The sequence below is a fragment of the Labrus mixtus genome, unplaced genomic scaffold (genome assembly GCF_963584025.1).
Source record: "Labrus mixtus unplaced genomic scaffold, fLabMix1.1 SCAFFOLD_72, whole genome shotgun sequence".
Classification (NCBI taxonomy): Eukaryota; Metazoa; Chordata; class Actinopteri; order Labriformes; family Labridae; genus Labrus; species Labrus mixtus.
This window is the reverse complement of record NW_026870160.1, coordinates 172501-190000: the sequence shown is the minus strand read 5'-3', so window position 1 is coordinate 190000 and position 17500 is coordinate 172501. Positions and strand designations below refer to the sequence as shown.

General features: G+C 43.5%; 31 non-coding genes and 21 pseudogenes across 31 annotated transcripts; all 52 read right to left on the bottom strand.

The window, feature by feature from the left end:
• Window positions 1-4038: 4038 nt before the first annotated feature.
• Window positions 4039-4157, bottom strand: LOC132965255 (5S ribosomal RNA). The gene has a single exon (XR_009669883.1). It is a non-coding gene; the product is annotated as a 5S ribosomal RNA (ribosomal RNA).
• A 125-nt stretch (window positions 4158-4282) lies between these two features.
• On the bottom strand, window positions 4283-4401 carry LOC132965186 (5S ribosomal RNA). The gene has a single exon (XR_009669816.1). It is a non-coding gene; the product is annotated as a 5S ribosomal RNA (ribosomal RNA).
• A 122-nt stretch (window positions 4402-4523) lies between these two features.
• LOC132965002 (5S ribosomal RNA) lies at window positions 4524-4632 on the bottom strand (annotated as a pseudogene).
• Window positions 4633-4753: 121 nt separating this feature from the next.
• Window positions 4754-4872, bottom strand: LOC132964843 (5S ribosomal RNA). The gene has a single exon (XR_009669672.1). It is a non-coding gene; the product is annotated as a 5S ribosomal RNA (ribosomal RNA).
• Window positions 4873-4991: 119 nt separating this feature from the next.
• Window positions 4992-5110, bottom strand: LOC132965126 (5S ribosomal RNA). Its single transcript, XR_009669761.1, has one exon. It is a non-coding gene; the product is annotated as a 5S ribosomal RNA (ribosomal RNA).
• A 123-nt stretch (window positions 5111-5233) lies between these two features.
• Window positions 5234-5342, bottom strand: LOC132964947 (5S ribosomal RNA; annotated as a pseudogene).
• Window positions 5343-5463: 121 nt separating this feature from the next.
• Window positions 5464-5582, bottom strand: LOC132965341 (5S ribosomal RNA). Its single transcript, XR_009669963.1, has one exon. It is a non-coding gene; the product is annotated as a 5S ribosomal RNA (ribosomal RNA).
• Window positions 5583-5704: 122 nt separating this feature from the next.
• On the bottom strand, window positions 5705-5823 carry LOC132965119 (5S ribosomal RNA). Its single transcript, XR_009669754.1, has one exon. It is a non-coding gene; the product is annotated as a 5S ribosomal RNA (ribosomal RNA).
• A 121-nt stretch (window positions 5824-5944) lies between these two features.
• Window positions 5945-6063, bottom strand: LOC132964725 (5S ribosomal RNA; annotated as a pseudogene).
• Window positions 6064-6185: 122 nt separating this feature from the next.
• LOC132965130 (5S ribosomal RNA) lies at window positions 6186-6304 on the bottom strand. Its single transcript, XR_009669765.1, has one exon. It is a non-coding gene; the product is annotated as a 5S ribosomal RNA (ribosomal RNA).
• A 121-nt stretch (window positions 6305-6425) lies between these two features.
• Window positions 6426-6544, bottom strand: LOC132965118 (5S ribosomal RNA). The gene has a single exon (XR_009669753.1). It is a non-coding gene; the product is annotated as a 5S ribosomal RNA (ribosomal RNA).
• Window positions 6545-6665: 121 nt separating this feature from the next.
• On the bottom strand, window positions 6666-6784 carry LOC132965502 (5S ribosomal RNA; annotated as a pseudogene).
• Window positions 6785-6907: 123 nt separating this feature from the next.
• On the bottom strand, window positions 6908-7016 carry LOC132965365 (5S ribosomal RNA; annotated as a pseudogene).
• A 121-nt stretch (window positions 7017-7137) lies between these two features.
• Window positions 7138-7256, bottom strand: LOC132965417 (5S ribosomal RNA). The gene has a single exon (XR_009670032.1). It is a non-coding gene; the product is annotated as a 5S ribosomal RNA (ribosomal RNA).
• Window positions 7257-7380: 124 nt separating this feature from the next.
• On the bottom strand, window positions 7381-7499 carry LOC132964777 (5S ribosomal RNA). Its single transcript, XR_009669666.1, has one exon. It is a non-coding gene; the product is annotated as a 5S ribosomal RNA (ribosomal RNA).
• A 354-nt stretch (window positions 7500-7853) lies between these two features.
• LOC132965058 (5S ribosomal RNA) lies at window positions 7854-7972 on the bottom strand. Its single transcript, XR_009669695.1, has one exon. It is a non-coding gene; the product is annotated as a 5S ribosomal RNA (ribosomal RNA).
• Window positions 7973-8093: 121 nt separating this feature from the next.
• Window positions 8094-8202, bottom strand: LOC132965001 (5S ribosomal RNA; annotated as a pseudogene).
• A 122-nt stretch (window positions 8203-8324) lies between these two features.
• LOC132964874 (5S ribosomal RNA) lies at window positions 8325-8433 on the bottom strand (annotated as a pseudogene).
• A 121-nt stretch (window positions 8434-8554) lies between these two features.
• Window positions 8555-8663, bottom strand: LOC132965382 (5S ribosomal RNA; annotated as a pseudogene).
• Window positions 8664-8786: 123 nt separating this feature from the next.
• On the bottom strand, window positions 8787-8905 carry LOC132965111 (5S ribosomal RNA). Its single transcript, XR_009669746.1, has one exon. It is a non-coding gene; the product is annotated as a 5S ribosomal RNA (ribosomal RNA).
• Window positions 8906-9028: 123 nt separating this feature from the next.
• On the bottom strand, window positions 9029-9147 carry LOC132965110 (5S ribosomal RNA). Its single transcript, XR_009669745.1, has one exon. It is a non-coding gene; the product is annotated as a 5S ribosomal RNA (ribosomal RNA).
• A 121-nt stretch (window positions 9148-9268) lies between these two features.
• LOC132965272 (5S ribosomal RNA) lies at window positions 9269-9387 on the bottom strand. The gene has a single exon (XR_009669899.1). It is a non-coding gene; the product is annotated as a 5S ribosomal RNA (ribosomal RNA).
• Window positions 9388-9741: 354 nt separating this feature from the next.
• LOC132965536 (5S ribosomal RNA) lies at window positions 9742-9860 on the bottom strand. The gene has a single exon (XR_009670070.1). It is a non-coding gene; the product is annotated as a 5S ribosomal RNA (ribosomal RNA).
• Window positions 9861-9983: 123 nt separating this feature from the next.
• On the bottom strand, window positions 9984-10092 carry LOC132964793 (5S ribosomal RNA; annotated as a pseudogene).
• Window positions 10093-10217: 125 nt separating this feature from the next.
• On the bottom strand, window positions 10218-10336 carry LOC132965472 (5S ribosomal RNA). The gene has a single exon (XR_009670063.1). It is a non-coding gene; the product is annotated as a 5S ribosomal RNA (ribosomal RNA).
• Window positions 10337-10693: 357 nt separating this feature from the next.
• Window positions 10694-10812, bottom strand: LOC132965440 (5S ribosomal RNA). The gene has a single exon (XR_009670041.1). It is a non-coding gene; the product is annotated as a 5S ribosomal RNA (ribosomal RNA).
• A 122-nt stretch (window positions 10813-10934) lies between these two features.
• LOC132965437 (5S ribosomal RNA) lies at window positions 10935-11052 on the bottom strand. The gene has a single exon (XR_009670038.1). It is a non-coding gene; the product is annotated as a 5S ribosomal RNA (ribosomal RNA).
• Window positions 11053-11175: 123 nt separating this feature from the next.
• On the bottom strand, window positions 11176-11284 carry LOC132965004 (5S ribosomal RNA; annotated as a pseudogene).
• Window positions 11285-11406: 122 nt separating this feature from the next.
• On the bottom strand, window positions 11407-11525 carry LOC132965358 (5S ribosomal RNA). The gene has a single exon (XR_009669980.1). It is a non-coding gene; the product is annotated as a 5S ribosomal RNA (ribosomal RNA).
• A 124-nt stretch (window positions 11526-11649) lies between these two features.
• On the bottom strand, window positions 11650-11768 carry LOC132965439 (5S ribosomal RNA). Its single transcript, XR_009670040.1, has one exon. It is a non-coding gene; the product is annotated as a 5S ribosomal RNA (ribosomal RNA).
• Window positions 11769-11889: 121 nt separating this feature from the next.
• LOC132965169 (5S ribosomal RNA) lies at window positions 11890-12008 on the bottom strand. Its single transcript, XR_009669801.1, has one exon. It is a non-coding gene; the product is annotated as a 5S ribosomal RNA (ribosomal RNA).
• A 122-nt stretch (window positions 12009-12130) lies between these two features.
• Window positions 12131-12239, bottom strand: LOC132964899 (5S ribosomal RNA; annotated as a pseudogene).
• A 122-nt stretch (window positions 12240-12361) lies between these two features.
• Window positions 12362-12480, bottom strand: LOC132965235 (5S ribosomal RNA). Its single transcript, XR_009669864.1, has one exon. It is a non-coding gene; the product is annotated as a 5S ribosomal RNA (ribosomal RNA).
• Window positions 12481-12602: 122 nt separating this feature from the next.
• Window positions 12603-12711, bottom strand: LOC132964807 (5S ribosomal RNA; annotated as a pseudogene).
• A 122-nt stretch (window positions 12712-12833) lies between these two features.
• On the bottom strand, window positions 12834-12952 carry LOC132965086 (5S ribosomal RNA). Its single transcript, XR_009669721.1, has one exon. It is a non-coding gene; the product is annotated as a 5S ribosomal RNA (ribosomal RNA).
• A 122-nt stretch (window positions 12953-13074) lies between these two features.
• Window positions 13075-13193, bottom strand: LOC132965197 (5S ribosomal RNA). The gene has a single exon (XR_009669827.1). It is a non-coding gene; the product is annotated as a 5S ribosomal RNA (ribosomal RNA).
• Window positions 13194-13314: 121 nt separating this feature from the next.
• Window positions 13315-13433, bottom strand: LOC132965275 (5S ribosomal RNA). The gene has a single exon (XR_009669901.1). It is a non-coding gene; the product is annotated as a 5S ribosomal RNA (ribosomal RNA).
• A 121-nt stretch (window positions 13434-13554) lies between these two features.
• LOC132965008 (5S ribosomal RNA) lies at window positions 13555-13673 on the bottom strand (annotated as a pseudogene).
• Window positions 13674-13796: 123 nt separating this feature from the next.
• On the bottom strand, window positions 13797-13915 carry LOC132965196 (5S ribosomal RNA). Its single transcript, XR_009669826.1, has one exon. It is a non-coding gene; the product is annotated as a 5S ribosomal RNA (ribosomal RNA).
• A 354-nt stretch (window positions 13916-14269) lies between these two features.
• LOC132965057 (5S ribosomal RNA) lies at window positions 14270-14388 on the bottom strand. The gene has a single exon (XR_009669694.1). It is a non-coding gene; the product is annotated as a 5S ribosomal RNA (ribosomal RNA).
• Window positions 14389-14508: 120 nt separating this feature from the next.
• Window positions 14509-14617, bottom strand: LOC132965506 (5S ribosomal RNA; annotated as a pseudogene).
• Window positions 14618-14740: 123 nt separating this feature from the next.
• On the bottom strand, window positions 14741-14860 carry LOC132965520 (5S ribosomal RNA; annotated as a pseudogene).
• A 122-nt stretch (window positions 14861-14982) lies between these two features.
• Window positions 14983-15091, bottom strand: LOC132964999 (5S ribosomal RNA; annotated as a pseudogene).
• Window positions 15092-15212: 121 nt separating this feature from the next.
• Window positions 15213-15331, bottom strand: LOC132965194 (5S ribosomal RNA). The gene has a single exon (XR_009669824.1). It is a non-coding gene; the product is annotated as a 5S ribosomal RNA (ribosomal RNA).
• Window positions 15332-15450: 119 nt separating this feature from the next.
• LOC132965320 (5S ribosomal RNA) lies at window positions 15451-15569 on the bottom strand. The gene has a single exon (XR_009669944.1). It is a non-coding gene; the product is annotated as a 5S ribosomal RNA (ribosomal RNA).
• Window positions 15570-15692: 123 nt separating this feature from the next.
• LOC132964945 (5S ribosomal RNA) lies at window positions 15693-15801 on the bottom strand (annotated as a pseudogene).
• A 122-nt stretch (window positions 15802-15923) lies between these two features.
• Window positions 15924-16043, bottom strand: LOC132964783 (5S ribosomal RNA; annotated as a pseudogene).
• Window positions 16044-16165: 122 nt separating this feature from the next.
• On the bottom strand, window positions 16166-16285 carry LOC132964969 (5S ribosomal RNA; annotated as a pseudogene).
• Window positions 16286-16408: 123 nt separating this feature from the next.
• On the bottom strand, window positions 16409-16517 carry LOC132964990 (5S ribosomal RNA; annotated as a pseudogene).
• A 355-nt stretch (window positions 16518-16872) lies between these two features.
• On the bottom strand, window positions 16873-16981 carry LOC132965052 (5S ribosomal RNA; annotated as a pseudogene).
• A 121-nt stretch (window positions 16982-17102) lies between these two features.
• Window positions 17103-17221, bottom strand: LOC132965211 (5S ribosomal RNA). Its single transcript, XR_009669841.1, has one exon. It is a non-coding gene; the product is annotated as a 5S ribosomal RNA (ribosomal RNA).
• A 122-nt stretch (window positions 17222-17343) lies between these two features.
• LOC132965056 (5S ribosomal RNA) lies at window positions 17344-17462 on the bottom strand. Its single transcript, XR_009669693.1, has one exon. It is a non-coding gene; the product is annotated as a 5S ribosomal RNA (ribosomal RNA).
• Window positions 17463-17500: the final 38 nt, after the last annotated feature.

Here is a 17500-nt window from a genome sequence, read left to right as displayed (position 1 = left end):
TCTTACACACTTCTCTGCGCCTCCCTTAGATCTGTCTCCCAGTCACTATAGCTGTAATTCTGAATCGAACTGTAGTTATACTATAGGTACTGTGTCTGTCCCCCGGCCCAAACGCGTTTTTATAAGTCATCCAAACGGCGTGAATCATCAGAATCTGATTAGAATCAAAACTACGAATACGATTTTGCTACAAGATCGGAGGATTCACTGCGGACTTTTGAACATTAGGTCCTTAGCATCCAAGTCTCTTTTAGTGAATGATCTGATATCAGATCAGCACATTGATTTACTTTTTTTGACTGAAACCTGGCTGTGTCGAGATGAATATGTTAGTTTGAATGAATCCACTCCTCCCAGTCATTTTAATACTCATATACCTCAAGACACCGGACGAGGTGGTGGAGTAGCAGCTATTTTTAATTCCAGTCTTTTAGTTAACCCTCGACCAAAGCTGAATTTTTCTTCTTTTGAAAGCCTTGTTCTTAGTCTTCCACATCCAGTCTCAAGAACCTTTCAGCCAGTTCTAGTTGCTGTAGTTTACCGCCCTCCTGGCCCATATTCTGAGTTTTTATCTGAGTTTGCAGAATTTTTATCAGACTTAGTCCTTAGCAGTGATAGAATAATTGTTGTAGGTGACTTCAATATCCATGTGGATGTTGAAAATGATAGCCTGAGCACAGCTTTCATGTCACTATTAGACTCTATTGGTTTCACCCAGGGTGTAAACGAACCTACTCATCATTTTAACCACACCCTGGATCTTGTTTTAGCTTATGGAATTGAAATCCATAACCTTACAGTTTTCCTAGAAAATCCTCTGCTATCAGACCATTTTTTTATTACATTTGATTTTGTCCTACTAGAATTACCTCTGCCTGGAAGAGGTGTGCTTTCTAGAAGTTTGTCGGATAGTGCTGTGGCTAGATTTAAGGAAGCTATTTCAGCTGTTTTTGATTCAGTACCGTGTTTCAACCCAGTTGGAAACTCTTACGATAGCTTTAGTCCCTCTCAGCTAGATCAGTTTGTTGATAGTGCAGTGGATTCGCTGAGAGTTACTCTGGATTCGATTGCTCCCCTGAAACAGAAGGTTGTCAAGCGGCGGAGAGTGGCTCCATGGTTCAACTCAGAAACCCGTACTCTGAAACAATCATCACGGAATTTTGAAAGAATATGGCGTTCGACCAAAACGGTAGAATCTCGTTTTTTCTGGCAGGATAGTCATAGAAGATATATGAAGGCTCTACGTCACGCCCGAGCTGCCTACTACTCCTCTCTAATCGAGGAAAACAAAGGCAATCCTAGATACCTTTTCAGCACTGTAGCCAGGCTGACAGAGAGTCATGGCTCCATTGAGCCTTGTATTCCTCTAGCCCTCAGCAGTAATGATTTCCTTAGCTTTTTCAACAACAAAGTTCTAGACATCAGAGACAAAATTGGTAACCTCCTGCCCTTACCTGGTGCAGATACGTCTGTTGCGGCAGAGACAGTTCCAGGACCAGATATTAGTCTCGACTGTTTTTCTCCAATCGACCTTTCAGAGCTACATTCCATTTTTTCTGCATCGAAACCGTCAACCTGTATTTTGGACCCAATCCCAACCAAGCTGTTTAAGGAAGTCTTTCCCTTAGTTAGCAACTCCATATTAGATATGATCAATATGTCTTTACTGGCAGGCTATGTACCACAGACATTTAAAGTAGCGGTAATCAAACCTCTACTTAAAAAGCCTACTCTGGACTCAGGAACTCTGGCTAACTACAGACCTATATCCAACCTTCCTTTTATCTCGAAGATCCTGGAGAAGGTGGTAGCTAAACAGCTGTGTGACTTTCTCCATGACAACAGTTTATTTGAAGAGTTCCAGTCAGGATTTAGAGTCCACCATAGCACTGAGACTGCACTAGTTAGAGTTACAAACGATCTACTTCTAGCCTCAGACAGGGGACTTCTGTCTGTGCTCGTCTTGTTAGATCTTAGTGCTGCTTTTGACACCATTGACCATCGGATCCTGTTGTACAGACTGGAGCATTTGCTTGGAATTACAGGGACTGCTTTAAGTTGGTTTGAATCCTACTTATCAGACCGATCTCAGTTTGTACATGTTAATGATGAGTCCTCTATGCACACTAAAGTTTGCCATGGAGTCCCACAAGGTTCAGTGCTTGGACCAATTCTTTTTACATTATATATGCTTCCTCTGGGAAATATTATGAGGAAACACTCCATACAGTTTCATTGTTATGCAGATGATACTCAGCTTCATGTATCAATGAAGCCCGATGGTACCAGTCAGTTATGTCAGCTAGAAACATGCCTTAAGGACGTTAGGACCTGGATGACCAGAAATTTTTTGCTACTTAACTCAGACAAGACTGAAGTTATTGTGCTAGGCCCTAAGAACCTCAGAGAGACTTTTTCTAGTGATGTGACTGTCCTTAATGACATCAGCCTGGCATCTAGCACCACTGTTAGGAATCTAGGAGTTATTTTTGATCAAGATATGTCTTTTAGCTCTCACATCAGTCAAGTTTCAAGAACAGCCTACTTTCACCTTCGTAATATATCCAAGATCAGGAATATCCTGTCGCAAAGTGATGCAGAAAAACTAGTTCATGCATTTGTTACCTCCAGACTGGATTATTGTAACTCTCTTTTGTCAGGGTGCTCTGGCAAATCTCTAAAGACTCTTCAACGGGTCCAGAATGCTGCAGCTCGTGTACTGACCAGAACCAGGAAATGGGACCACATTACTCCTGTCCTGGCTTCTCTGCACTGGCTCCCTATACAGTCTAGAATAGAATTCAAGATCCTTCTTCTCACCTACAAAGCTCTAAATGGCCAGGCACCATCTTATCTTAAGGAGCTACTAGTGCCGTACTGTCCCTTGAGAGCGTTGCGGTCCCGGAGTGCAGGCCTGCTGGTGGTACCTACAGTCTCCAAGTGTACTATGGGGGGTAAAGCCTTCAGTTATCGGGCTCCTCTCCTCTGGAACCGCCTTCCAGCCGGGGTCCGGGAGGCAGACACAGTCTGTATTTTTAAGATTAGACTTAAAACTTTCCTTTTTGATAAATCTTATAGTTAGGGCTGGTGCTGGTGTAGACCAGCTCTTAGTTATGCTGCTATAGGCTTAGACTACCGGGGGAACTGGCACCTTGAGCTCCTCTCTCTCTCTCTCTCTCTCTCTCTCTCTCTCTCTGCATATACAGTACATCATATTACTGCATGTATCTATCTATAAATCTCAGTCACTAACCACCTACTTTCCTGGGAGCTCTTGAGCTCCCCTAGGCTCCTCAAGATCATCGGTTGACGGCTTGCCAGAACAACCCCCACCCCACCACTACCCCCTCCCCACCGGATCGTGGGTTGGCGGCGTGCCAAAACAACCCCCCACACCCCCTCCCCTGCCCACCGGATTGCTGATGGACGGTCTACCTCCCCCCCCCCCCTTGCTCTCTATCCCTCTTCCTGCATCTTATCCCATCTCTCCCCCTATCCCTTTCCAAGCCCGGCGCAGTCTAGGCCTGTGAAGACTGTTTCGTCATGAGCCGGGGATCCGGCCGAAGATTTCTGTCTTTTAATAAGGCAGTTTTTTCTTACCACTGTAACTTTTGCTGCTTTGCTAAAGTGCTCATGATGGATAGGCCGGATCTTTGTAACATAGCAATAAGTAAGGTCCTTTACCTGCTTTTTGTAACATAACAATGAGTAAGGTCTTTTACCTGCTCTTTTGTAATGTTAACAGACAATGAGTAAGGTATTTTACCTGCTTCTTGTAAAGTGTCTCGAGATAACACTTGTTATGAGTTGACGCTATACAAATAAAAGTTGATTGATTGATTGATAAAAGTTGACCCTGCTTAGCTTCCGAGATGGGACGAGATCGGGCGTGTTAAGGGTGGTATGGCCGTATGCCATTATTGTGTGCAGACAGGGGCCTTTTAAAGATGTTATGCCCTTGATTCTGGCTGAATTTTTGGACATGTGAATATGTCTCTATATGATAAAAAAAAAAACATATGATCAAAAAAATGAAAAAGCTTACAGCACCTGGTATTCCCAGGTGGTCTCCCATCCAAGTACTAACCAGGCCCGACCCTGCTTAGCTTCCGAGATGGGACGAGATCGGGCGTGTTAAGGGTGGTATGGCCGTAAGCCATTATTGTGTGCAGACAGGGGCCTTTTAAAGATGTTATGCCCTTGATTCTGGCTGAATTTTTGGACATGTGAATATGTCGCTATATGATAAAAAAAAAAAAACATATGATCAAAAAAATGAAAAAGCTTACAGCACCTGGTATTCCCAGGCGGTCTCCCATCCAAGTACTAACCAGGCCCGACCCTGCTTAGTTTCCGAGATCGGACGAGATCAGGCGTGTTCAGGGTGGTATGGCCGTAAGCTGTTATTGTGTGCAGAGAGGGGCCTTTTAAAGATCTCATGCCCTTGATTCTGGCTGAATTTTTGGACATGTGAATATGTCTCTATATGATAAAAAAAGAACATATGATCAAAAAAATGAAAAAGCTTACAGCACCTGGTATTCCTAGGCGGTCTCCCATCCAAGTATTAACCAGGCCCGACCCTGCTTTGCTTCTGAGATCGGGCGTGTTCAGGGTGGTATGGACGTAAGGCATTATTGTGTGCAGAAAGGGGCCTTTTAAAGATATCATGCCCTTGATTCTGGCTGAATTTTTGGACATGTGAATATGTCTCTATATGATAAAAAAAAACATATGATCAAAAAAATGAAAAAGCTTACAGCACCTGGTATTCCCAGGCGGTCTCCCATCCAAGTACTAACCAGGCCCGACCCTGCTTAGCTTCCGAGATCGGACGAGATCAGGCGTGTTCAGGGTGGTATGGCTGTAAGCCATTATTGTGTGCAGAGAGGGGCCTTTTAAAGATGTCATGCCCTTGATTCTGGCTGAATTTTTGGACATGTGAATATGTCTCTATATGATAAAAAAAAACATGATCAAAAAAATGAAAAAGCTTACAGCACCTGGTATTCCCAGGCGGTCTCCCATCCAAGTACTAACCAGGCCCGACCCTGCTTAGCTTCTGAGATCGAACGAGATCGGGCGTGTTCAGGGTGGTATGGCCGTAAGCCATTATTGTCTGCAGACAGGGGCCTTTTAAAGATGTCATGCCCTTGATTCTGGCTGAATTTTTGGACATGTGAATATGTCTCTCTATGATAAAAAAAAAACATATGATCAAAAAAATAAAAAAAGCTTACAGCGTCTGGTATTCCCAGGCGGTCTCCCATCCAAGTACTAACCAGGCCCGACCCTGCTTAGCTTCCAAGATCGGACGAGTTCAGGGTGGTTTGGCCGTAAGCCATTATTGTGTGCAGAAAGGGGCCTTTTAAAGATGTCATGCCCTTGATTCTGGCTGAATTTTTGGACATGTGAATATGTCTCTATATGATAAAAAAAAACATATGATCAAAAAAATGAAAACGCTTACAGCACCTGGTATTCCCAGGTGGTCTCCCATCCAAGTACTAACCAGGCCCGACCCTGCTTAGCTTCCGAGATCGGACGAGATCGGGCGTGTTCAGGGTGGTATGGCCGTAAGCCATTATTGTATGCAGAAAGGGGCCTTTTAAAGATGTCATGCCCTTGATTCTGGCTGAATTTTTGGACATGTGAATATGTCTCTATATGATAAAAAAAAAACATATGATCAAAAAAATGAAAAAACTTACAGCACCTGGTATTCCCAGGCGGTCTCCCATCCAAGTACTAACCAGGCCCTACCCTGCTTAGCTTCCGAGATCGGACGAGATCAGGCGTGTTCAGGGTGGTATGGCCATAAGCCATTATTGTGTGCAGAGAGGGGCCTTTTAAAGATGTCATGCCCTTGATTCTGGCTGAATTTTTGGACATGTGAATATGTCTCTATATGATAAAAAAAACATATGATCAAAAAAAATGAAAAAGCTTACAGCGTCTGGTATTCCCAGGCGGTCTCCCATCCAAGTACTAACCAGGCATGACCCTACTTAGTTTCCGAGATCGGACGAGATCGGGCGTGTTAAGGGTGGTATGGCCGTAAGCCGTTATTGTGTGCAGAAAGGGGCCTTTTAAAGATGTCATGCCCTTGATTCTGGCTGAATTTTTGGACATGTGAATATGTCTCTATATGATAAAAAAAAAACATATGATCAAAAAAATGAAAAAGCTTACAGCACCTGGTATTCCCAGGCGGTCTCCCATCCAAGTACTAACCAGGCCCTACCCTGCTTAGCTTCCGAGATCGGACGAGATCAAGCGTGTTCAGGGTGGTATGGCCATAAGCCATTATTGTGTGCAGACAGGGGCCTTTTAAAGATGTCATGCCCTTGATTCTGGCTGAATTTTTGGACATGTGAATATGTCTTTATATGATAAAAAAAAACATATGATCAAAAAAATGAAAAAACTTACAGCACCTGGTATTCCCAGGCGGTCTCCCATCCAAGTACTAACCAGGCCCTACCCTGCTTAGCTTCCGAGATCGGACGAGATCAGGCGTGTTCAGGGTGGTATGGCCATAAGCCATTATTGTGTGAGGAGAGGGGCCTTTTAAAGATGTCATGCCCTTGATTCTGGCTGAATTTTTGGACATGTGAATATGTCTCTATATGATAAAAAAAACATATGATCAAAAAAAATGAAAAAGCTTACAGCGTCTGGTATTCCCAGGCGGTCTCCCATCCAAGTATTAACCAGGCCCGACCCTGCTTAGCTTCCGAGATGGGACGAGATCGGGCGTGTTAAGGGTGGTATGGCCGTAAGCCATTATTGTGTGCAGACAGGGGCCTTTTAAAGATGTTATGCCCTTGATTCTGGCTGAATTTTTGGACATGTGAATATGTCTCTATATGATAAAAAAAAAAACATATGATCAAAAAAATGAAAAAGCTTACAGCACCTGGTATTCCCAGGTGGTCTCCCATCCAAGTACTAACCAGGCCCGACCCTGCTTAGCTTCCGAGATCGGGTGTGTTCAGGGTGGTATGGCCGTAAGCCATTATTGCGTGCAGACAGGGGCCTTTTAAAGATGTCATGCCCTTGATTCTGGCTGAATTTGTGGACATGTGAATATGTCTCTCTATGATAAAAAAAACATATGATCAAAAAAATAAAAAAAGCTTACAGCATCTGGTATTCCCAGGCGGTCTCCCATTCAAGTACTAACCAGGCCCGACCCTGCTTAGCTTCCGAGATGGGACGAGATCGGGCGTGTTAAGGGTGGTATGGCCGTAAGCCATTATTGTGTGCAGACAGGGGCCTTTTAAAGATGTTATGCCCTTGATTCTGGCTGAATTTTTGGACATGTGAATATGTCTCTATATGATAAAAAAAAAAAACATATGATCAAAAAAATGAAAAAGCTTACAGCACCTGGTATTCCCAGGCGGTCTCCCATCCAAGTACTAACCAGGCCCGACCCTGCTTAGCTTCCGAGATCGGACGAGATCAGGCGTGTTCAGGGTGGTATGGCCGTAAGCTGTTATTGTGTGCAGACAGGGGCCTTTTAAAGATCTCATGCCCTTGATTCAGGCTGAATTTTTGGACATGTGAATATGTCTCTATATGATAAAAAAAGAATATATGATCAAAAAAAATGAAAAAGCTTACAGCACCTGGTATTCCCAGGCGGTCTCCCATCCAAGTACTAACCAGGCCAGACGCTGCTTAGCTTCCGAGATCAGACAAGTTCAGGGTGGTATGTCCTTAAGCCATTATTGTGTGCAGAAAGGGGCCTTTTAAAGATGTCATGCCCTTGATTCTGGCTGAATTTTTTGACATGTGAATATGTCTCTATATGATAAAAAAAAAACATATGATCAAAAAAATGAAAAAACTTACAGCACCTGGTATTCCCAGGCGGTCTCCCATCCAAGTACTAACCAGGCCCTACCCTGCTTAGCTTCCGAGATCGGACGAGATCAGGCGTGTTCAGGGTGGTATGGCCGTAAGCCATTATTGTGTGCAGACAGGGGCCTTTTAAAGATGTCATGCCCTTGATTCTGGCTGAATTTTTGGACATGTGAATATGTCTCTCTATGATAAAAAAAAACATATGATCAAAAAAATGAAAAAGCTTACAGCACCTGGTATTCCTAGGCGGTCTCCCATCCAAGTATTAACCAGGCCCGACCCTGCTTTGCTTCTGAGATCGGGCGTGTTCAGGGTGGTATGGACGTAAGGCATTATTGTGTGCAGAAAGGGGCCTTTTAAAGATATCATGCCCTTGATTCTTGCTGAATTTTTGGACATGTGAATATGTCTCTATATGATAAAAAAAATCATATGATCAAAAAAAATTAAAAAGCTTACAGCACCTGGTATTCCCAGGCGGTCTCCCATCCAAGTACTAACCAGGCCCGACCCTGCTTAGCTTCCGAGATCGGACGAGTTCAGGGTGGTATGTCCTTAAGCCATTATTGTATGCAGAAAGGGGCCTTTTAAAGATGTCATGCCCTTGATTCTGGCTGAATTTTTGGACATGTGAATATGTCTCTATATGATAAAAAAAAACATATGATCAAAAAAATGAAAAAGCTTACAGCACCTGGTATTCCCAGGCGGTCTCCCATCCAAGTACTAACCAGGCCCAACCCTGCTTAGCTTCCGAGATCGGGCGTGTTCAGGGTGGTATGGCCGTAAGCCATTATTGTGTGCAGAAAGGGGCCTTTTAAAGATGTCATGCCCTTGATTCTGGCTGAATTTTTGGACATGTGAATATGTCTCTATATGATTAAAAAAAAACATATGATCAAACAAAATGAAAAAGCTTACAGCACCTGGTATTCCCAGGCGGTCTCCCATCCAAGTACTAACCAGGCCCGACCCTGCTTAGCTTCTGAGATCAGACGAGATCGGGCGTGTTCAGGGTGGTATGGCCGTAAGCCATTATTGTGTGCAGAAAGGGGCCTTTTAAAGATGTCATGCCCTTGATTCTGGCTGAATTTTTGGACATGTGAATATGTCTCTATATGATTAAAAAAAAACATATGATCAAACAAAATGAAAAAGCTTACAGCACCTGGTATTCCCAGGCGGTCTCCCATCCAAGTACTAACCAGGCCCGACCCTGCTTAGCTTCTGAGATCAGACGAGATCGGGCGTGTTCAGGGTGGTATGGCCGTAAGCCATTATTGTGTGCAGAAAGGGGCCTTTTAAAGATGTCATGCCCTTGATTCTGCCTGAATTTTTGGACATGTGAATATGTCTCTATATGATAAAAAAAAACATATGATCAAAAAAATGAAAATGCTTACAGCACCTGGTATTCCCAGGCGGTCTCCCATCCAAGTACTAACCAGGCCCGACCCTGCTTAGCTTCCGAGATCGGACGAGATCAGGCGTGTTCAGGGTTGTATGGCCATAAGCTGTTATTGTGTGCAGAAAGGGGCCTTTTAAAGATCTCATGCCCTTGATTCTGGCTGAATTTTTGGACATGTGAATATGTCTCTATATGATAAAAAAAGAACATATGATCAAAAAAAATGAAAAAGCTTACAGCACCTGGTATTCCCAGGCGGTCTCCCATCCAAGTACTAACCAGGCCAGACGCTGCTTAGCTTCCGAGATCGGACAAGTTCAGGGTGGTATGTCCTTAAGCCATTATTGTGTGCAGAAAGGGGCCTTTTAAAGATGTCATGCCCTTGATTCTGGCTGAATTTTTGGACATGTGAATATGTCTCTATATGATAAAAAAAAAACATATGATCAAAAAAATGAAAAAACTTACAGCACCTGGTATTCCCAGGCGGTCTCCCATCCAAGTACTAACCAGGCCCTACCCTGCTTAGCTTCCGAGATCGGACGAGATCAGGCGTGTTCAGGGTGGTATGGCCGTAAGTCATTATTGTGTGCAGACAGGGGCCTTTTAAAGATGTCATGCCCTTGATTCTGGCTGAATTTCTGGACATGTGAATATGTCTCTATATGATAAAAAAAAAAACATATGATCAAAAAAATGAAAAAGCTTAGAACACCTGGTATTCCCAGGCGGTCTCCCATCCAAGTACTAACCAGGCCCGACCCTGCTTAGCTTCCGAGATCGGGCGTGTTTAGGGTGGTATGGCCGTAAGCCATTATTGTGTGCAGAAAGGGGCCTTTTAAAGATGTCATGCCCTTGATTCTGGCTGAATTTTTGGACATGTGAATATGTCTCTCTATGATTAAAAAAAAAAAACATATGATCAAAAAAATGAAAAACCTTACAGCACCTGGTATTCCCAGGCGGTCTCCCATCCAAGTACTAACCAGACATGACCCTGCTTAGCTTCCGAGATCTGACGAGATCGGGCGTGTTAAGGGTGGTATGGCTGTAAGCCATTATTGTGGGCAGAAAGGGGCCTTTTAAAGATGTCATGCCCTTGATTCTGGCTGAATTTTTGGACATGTGAATATGTCTCTATATGATAAAAAAAAAACATATGATCAAAAAAATTGAAAAAGCTTACAGCACCTGGTATTCCCAGGCAGTCTCCCATCCAAGTAATAACCAGGCCCGACTCTTCTTAGCTTCCAATATCGGACGAGTTCAGGGTGGTATGGCCGTAAGCCATTATTGTGTGCAGACAGGGGCCATTTAAACATGTCATGCCCTTGATTCTGCCTGAATTTTTGGACATGTTAATATGTCTCTATATGATAAAAAAAAAAAAACATATGATCAAAAATATGAAAAAGCTTACAGCACATGGTATTCCCAGGCGGTCTCCCATCCAAGTACTAACCAGGCCCGACCCTGCTTAGTTTCTGAGATCAGACAAGATCGGGCGTGTTCAGGGTGGTATGGCCGTAAGCCATTATTGTGTGCAGACAGGGGCCTTTTAAAGATGTCATGCCCTTGATTCTGGCTGAATTTTTGGACATGTGAATATGTCTCTATATGATAAAAAAAAAACATATCATCAAAAAAATGAAAAAGCTTACAGCACCTGGTATTCCCAGGCGGTCTCCCATCCAAGTACTAACCAGGCCTGACCCTGCTTAGCTTCCGAGATCAGACGAGATCGGCGTGTTCAGGGTGTTATGGCCGTAAGCCATTATTGTGTGCAGAAAGGGGCCTTTTAAAGATGTCATGCCCTTGATTCTGGCTGAATTTTTGGACATGTGAATATGTCTCTATATGATAAAAAAAAAACATATGATCAAAAAAATTGAAAAAGCTTACAGCACCTGGTATTCCCAGGCGGTCTCCCATCCAAGTAATAACCAGGCCCGACTCTGCTTAGCTTCCAATATCGGACGAGTTCAAGGTGGTATGGCCGTAAGCCATTATTGTGTGCAGACAGGGGCCATTTAAACATGTCATGCCCTTGATTCTGGCTGAATTTTTGGACATGTGAATATGTCTCTCTATGATAAAAAAAAAACATATGATCAAAAAAATGAAAAAGCTTACAGCACCTGGTATTCCCAGGCGGTCTCCCATCCAAGTACTAACCAGGCCCGACCCTGCTTAGTTTCTGAGATCAGACAAGATCGGGCGTGTTCAGGGTGGTATGGCTGTAAGCCATTATTGTGTGCAGACAGGGGCCTTTTAAACATGTCATGCCCTTGATTCTGCCTGAATTTTTGGACATGTTAATATGTCTCTATATGATAAAAAAAAAAAACATATGATCAAAAATATGAAAAAGCTTACAGCACATGGTATTCCCAGGCGGTCTCCCATCCAAGTACTAACCAGGCCCGACCCTGCTTAGTTTCTGAGATCAGACAAGATCGGGCGTGTTCAGGGTGGTATGGCCGTAAGCCATTATTGTGTGCAGACAGGGGCCTTTTAAAGATGTCATGCCCTTGATTCTGGCTGAATTTTTGGACATGTGAATAAGTCTCTATATGATAAAAAAAAACATATCATCAAAAAAATGAAAAAGCTTACAGCACCTGGTATTCCCAGGCGGTCTCCCATCCAAGTACTAACCAGGCCCGACCCTGCTTAGCTTCCGAGATCGGACGAGATCGGGCATGTTCAGGGTGGTATGGCCATAAGTCATTATTGTGTGCAGAAAGGGGCCTTTTAAAGATGTCATGCCCTTGATTCTGGCTGAATTTTTGGACATGTGAATATGTCTCTATATGAAAAAAAAAAAACATATGATCAAAAAAATGAAAAAGCTTACAGCACCTGGTATTCCCAGGCGGTCTCCCATCCAAGTACTAACCAGGCCTGACCTTGCTTAGCTTCCGAGATCGGGCGTGTTCAGGGTGGTATGGACGTAAGGCATTATTGTGTGCAGAAAGGGGCCTTTTAAAGATATCATGCCCTTGATTCTGGCTGAATTTTTGGACATGTGAATATGTCTCTATATGATAAAAAAAAAACATATGATCAAAAAAATTAAAAAGCTTACAGCACCTGGTATTCCCAGGCGGTCTCCCATCCAAGTACTAACCAGGCCCGACCCTGCTTAGCTTCCGAGATCGGACAAGATCAGGCGTGTTCAGGGTGGTTTGGCTGTAAGCCATTATTGTGTGCAGACAGGGGCCTTTTAAAGATGTCATGCCCTTGATTCTGGCTGAATTTTTGGACATGTGAATATGTCTCTATATGATAAAAAAAAAACATATCATCAAAAAAATGAAAAAGCTTACAGCACCTGGTATTCCCAGGCGGTCTCCCATCCAAGTACTAACCAGGCCCGACCCTGCTTAGCTTCCAAGATCGGACGAGTTCAGGGTGGTTTGGCCATAAGCCATTATTGTGTGCAGAAAGGGGCCTTTTAAAGATGTCATGCCCTTGATTCTGGCTGAATTATTGGACATGTGAATATGTCTCTATATGATAAAAAAAAAACATATGATCAAAAAAATGAAAAAACTTACAGCACCTGGTATTCCCAGGCGGTCTCCCATCCAAGTACTAACCAGGCCCTACCCTGCTTAGCTTCCGAGATCAGACGAGATCAGGCGTGTTCAGGGTGGTATGGCCGTAAGCCATTATTGTGTGCAGAGAGGGGCCTTTTAAAGATGTCATGCCCTTGATTCTGGCTGAATTTTTGGACATGTGAATATGTCTCTATATGATAAAAAAAAAACATATGATCAAAAAAATGAAAAAGCTTACAACACCTGGTATTCCCAGGCGGTCTCCCATCCAAGTACTAACCAGGCCCTACCCTGCTTAGCTTCCGAGATCGGACGAGATCAAGCGTGTTCAGGGTGGTATGGCCATAAGCCATTATTGTGTGCAGACAGGGGCCTTTTAAAGATGTCATGCCCTTGATTCTGGCTGAATTTTTGGACATGTGAATATGTCTTTATATGATAAAAAATAACATATGATCAAAAAAATGAAAACGCTTACAGCACCTGGTATTCCCAGGTGGTCTCCCATCCAAGTACTAACCAGTCCCGACCCTGCTTAGCTTCCGAAATCGGACGAGATCGGGCGTGTTCAGGGTGGTATGGCCGTAAGCCATTATTGTGTGCAGACAGGGGCCTTTTAAAGATGTCATGCCCTTGATTCTGGCTGAATTTGTGGACATGTGAATATGTCTCTCTATGATAAAAAAAACATATGATCAAAAAAATAAAAAAAGCTTACAGCATCTGGTATTCCCAGGCGGTCTCCCATTCAATTACTAACCAGGCACGACCCTGCTTAGCTTCCGAGATGGGACGAGATGGGTCGTGTTAAGGGTGGTATGGCCGTAAGCCATTATTGTGTGCAGACAGGGGACTTTTAAAGATGTTATGCCCTTGATTCTGGCTGAATTTTTGGACATGTGAATATGTCTCTATATGATAAAAAAAAAAACATATGATCAAAAAAATGAAAAAGCTTACAGCACCTGGTATTCCCAGGCGGTCTCCCATCCAAGTACTAACCAGGCCCGACCCTGCATAGCTTCCGAGATCGGACGAGATCAGGCGTGTTCAGGGTGGTATGGCCGTAAGCTGTTATTGTGTGCAGACAGGGGCCTTTTAAAGATCTCATACCCTTGATTCTGGCTGAATTTTTGGACATGTGAATATGTCTCTATATGATAAAAAAAGAACATATGATCAAAAAAAATGAAAAAGCTTACAGCACCTGGTATTCCCAGGCGGTCTCCCATCCAAGTACTAACCAGGCCAGACGCTGCTTAGCTTCCAAGATCGGACAAGTTCAGGGTGGTATGTCCTTAAGCCATTATTGTGTGCAGAAAGGGGCCTTTTAAAGATGTCATGCCCTTGATTCTGGCTGAATTTTTGGACATGTGAATATGTCTCTATATGATAAAAAAAAAACATATGATCAAAAAAATGAAAAAACTTACAGCACCTGGTATTCCCAGGCGGTCTCCCATCCAAGTACTAACCAGGCCCTACCCTGCTTAGCTTCCGAGATCGGACGAGATCAGGCGTGTTCAGGGTGGTATGGCCGTAAGCCATTATTGTGTGCAGACAGGGGCCTTTTAAAGATGTCATGCCCTTGATTCTGGCTGAATTTTTGGACATGTGAATATGTCTCTATATGATAAAAAAAACATATGATCAAAAAAATGAAAAAGCTTACAGCACCTGGTATTCCCAGGCGGTCTCCCATCCAAGTACTAACCAGGCCCGACCCTGCATAGCTTCCGAGATCGGGCGTGTTCAGGGTGGTATGGCCGTAAGCCATTATTGTGTGCAGAAAGGGGCCTTTTAAAGATGTCATGCCCTTGATTCTGGCTGAATTTTTGGACATGTGAATATGTCTCTATATGATAAAAAAAAAAACATATGATCAAAAAAATGAAACAGCTTACAGCATTTGGTATTCCACAGGCTGTCTCCCATCCAAGTACTAACCAGGCCCGACCCTGCTTAGCTTCCGAGATCGGACGAGATCGGGCGTGTTCAGGGTGGTATGGCCGTAAGCCATTATTGTGTGCAGACAGGGGCCTTTTAAAGATGTCATGCCCTTGATTCTGGCTGAATTTTTGGACATGTGAATATGTCTCTCTATGATAAAAAAAAAACACATGATCAAAAAAATGAAACAGCTTACAGCACCTGGTATTCCTAGGCGGTCTCCCATCCAAGTATTAACCAGGCCCGACCCTGCTTTGCTTCTGAGATCGGGCGTGTTCAGGGTGGTATGGACGTAAGGCATTATTGTGTGCAGAAAGGGGCCTTTTAAAGATATCATGCCCTTGATTCTGGCTGAATTTTTGGACATGTGAATATGTCTCTATATGATAAAAAAAAACATATGATCAAAAAAATGAAAAAGCTTACAGCATCTGGTATTCCCAGGCGGTCTCCCATCCAAGTACTAACCAGGCCCGACCCTGCTTAGCTTCCGAGATCGGACGAGATCAGGCGTGTTCAGGGTGGTATGGCCGTAAGCCATTTTTGTGTGCAGACAGGGGCCTTTTAAAGATGTCATGCCCTTGATTCTGGCTGAATTTTTGGACATGTGAATATGTCTCTATATGATAAAAAAAAACATGATCAAAAAAATGAAAAAGCTTACAGCACCTGGTATTCCCAGGCGGCCTCCCATCCAAGTACTAACCAGGCCTGACCCTGCTTAGCTTCTGAGATCGAACGAGATCGGGCGTGTTCAGGGTGGTATGGCCGTAAGCCATTATTGTCTGCAGACAGGGGCCTTTTAAAGATGTCATGCCCTTGATTCTGTCTGAATTTTTGGACATGTGAATATGTCTCTCTATGATAAAAAAAAAACATATGATCAAAAAAATAAAAAAAGCTTACAGCGTCTGGTATTCCCAGGCGGTCTCCCATCCAAGTACTAACCAGGCCCGACCCTGCTTAGCTTCCAAGATCGGACGAGTTCAGGGTGGTTTGGCCGTAAGCCATTATTGTGTGCAGAAAGGGGCCTTTTAAGATGTCATGCCCTTGATTCTGGCTGAATTTTTGGACATGTGAATATGTCTCTATATGATAAAAAAAAAAAAATATGATCAAAAAAATGAAACAGCTTACAGCATTTGGTATTCCACAGGCGGTCTCCCATCCAAGTACTAACGAGGCCCGACCCTGCATAGCTTCCGAGATCGGACGAGATCGGGCGTGTTCAGGGTGGTATGGCCGTAAGCCATTATTGTGTGCAGAAAGGGGCCTTTTAAAGATGTCATGCCCTTGATTCTGGCTGAATTTTTGGACATGTGAATATGTCTCTCTATGATAAAAAAAAAACACATGATCAAAAAAATTAAACAGCTTACAGCATCTGGTATTCCACAGGCGGTCTCCCATCCAAGTACTAACCAGGCACTACCCTGGTTAGTTTCCGAGATCGGACGAGATTGGACGAGTTCAGGGTGGTATGACCGTAAGCCATTATTGTGTGCAGAAAGGGGCCTTTTAAAGATGTCATGCCCTTGATTCTGGTTGAATTTTTGGACATGTGAATATGTCTCTATATGATAAAAAAAAATCATATGATCAAAAAAAATTAAAAAGCTTACAGCACCTGGTATTCCCAGGCGGTCTCCCATCCAAGTACTAACCAGGCCCAACCCTGCTTAGCTTCCGAGATTGGACGAGTTCAGAGTGGTATGTCCTTAAGCCATTATTGTATGCAGAAAGGGGCCTTTTAAAGATGTCATGCCCTTGATTCTGGCTGAATTTTTGGACATGTGAATATGTCTCTCTATGATAAAAAAAAAACACATGATCAAAAAAATGAAACAGCTTACAGCATCTGGTATTCCACAGGCGGTCTCCCATCCAAGTACTAACCAGGCACGACCCTGCTTAGTTTCCGAGATCGGACGAGTTCAGCGTGGTATGACCGTAAGCCATTATTGTGTGCAGAAAGGGGCCTTTTAAAGATGTCATGCCCTTGATTCTGGTTGAATTTTTGGACATGTGAATATGTCTCTATATGATAAAAAAAAATCATATGATCAAAAAAAATTAAAAAGCTTACAGCACCTGGTATTCCCAGGCAGTGTCCCATCCAAGTACTAACCAGGCCCGACCCTGCTTAGCTTCCGAGATCCGACGAGTACAGGGTGGTATGTCCTTAAGCCATTATTGTATGCAGAAAGGGGCCTTTTAAAGATGTCATGCCCTTGATTCTGGCTGAATTTTTGGACATGTGAATATGTCTCTATATGATAAAAAAAAACATATGATCAAAAAAATGAAAAAGCTTACAGCACCTGGTATTCCCAGGCGGTCTCCCATCCAAGTACTAACCAGGCCCGACCCTGCTTAGCTTCCGAGATCGGACGAGATCGGGCGTGTTCAGGGTGGTATGGCCGTAAGCCATTATTGTATGCAGAAAGGGGCCTTTTAAAGATGTCATGCCCTTGATTCTGGCTGAATTTTTGGACATGTGAATATGTCTCTATATGATAAAAAAAAAACATATGATCAAAAAAATGAAAAAACTTACAGCACCTGGTATTCCCAGGCGGTCTCCCATCCAAGTACTAACCAGGCCCTACCCTGCTTAGCTTCCGAGATCGGACGAGATCAGGCGTGTTCAGGGTGGTATGGCCGTAAGCCATTATTGTGGGCAGAGAGGGGCCTTTTAAAGATGTCA